General features: G+C 32.6%; 1 protein-coding gene across 1 annotated transcript in view; it reads left to right on the top strand.

The window, feature by feature from the left end:
* Nucleotides 1–459: 459 nt before the first annotated feature.
* LOC119591309 (N-acetyltransferase ESCO2-like) overlaps nt 460–841 on the top strand; it is a 9,138-nt gene continuing 8,756 nt past the window's right edge. Inside the window, exon 1 of the mRNA XM_037940035.1 lies at nt 460–572. The gene's annotated coding sequence lies outside the window, so the exon portion shown is untranslated. The remainder of the gene's footprint in view (nt 573–841) is intronic.

The following is an 841-nucleotide window of genomic DNA, read 5'->3' as shown; positions in this document are numbered from 1 at the left end:
TTTTCGAAACAAATTAAAACAATAAAGTCGTATATTTTGTTATACTTATACCTCGTGAACATGTATAGAAGCCTATATGTAATGCATGGAATTTTCCCATTTTTCCTAAAATATATTTACCAACATAAACGCCTGATGTGAAATTTCATCTCTTTCATTCACCACTTTCTAAGGAATTCTAATGGGTATTGTCAGTAGAATAACTTGACAAAGAAATACTTATTTGGTCTATTTTACTAAGATCGAACAAACAAACAAAAAAGTAAATAAGAAGAAAATTAGTCCCATACTATTCACTATACTCAGACTACTGACAAATATTAAGATAATTTATTATATAAAGTATATTCCTCATTATGAAAATATTACCAAATCTCCAATACATAATTAAAATTAGCCGAAATCATAAAAAAGAACCAACGAACTTTACATAATATTTGAAAAAAGCGCGCGAAACACCACATCTCGCGCCAGTCTCAAAGGGAACTTACGAGCGTAGAGACCAAAGTCCTTCTAATTCGTGTGTTTTCAAAGGTTTCTTCCAATTGCTGTGGATTTTATTTATCGCTAAGGTGAGTTTGGGTTATATTAAGTGACCCTATGACATTATTTTGTCGATTTATGGGAGAATAAGACCGAAAGGAGAGAAAAGAGGGAGTATGCCGCGCCCGATGTTTTTGACAAGAGACCACAATGGAATTTGCAGAAAATGAAACCGTATAAATAAAAGTTAATGATGATGGCGATATGATTAGGAGTAGCTCCCGAAGATATTCAAATTCATGTCTCGTGGAGCTAATTAATTGAACTGCAGAAGAAATTTTCCCTTCTTGTGTACATT

This window comes from Penaeus monodon, chromosome 28 (genome assembly GCF_015228065.2).
Source record: "Penaeus monodon isolate SGIC_2016 chromosome 28, NSTDA_Pmon_1, whole genome shotgun sequence".
NCBI classification, from domain to species: Eukaryota; Metazoa; Arthropoda; class Malacostraca; order Decapoda; family Penaeidae; genus Penaeus; species Penaeus monodon.
This window is presented reverse-complemented; position numbering and strand designations above follow the sequence as displayed.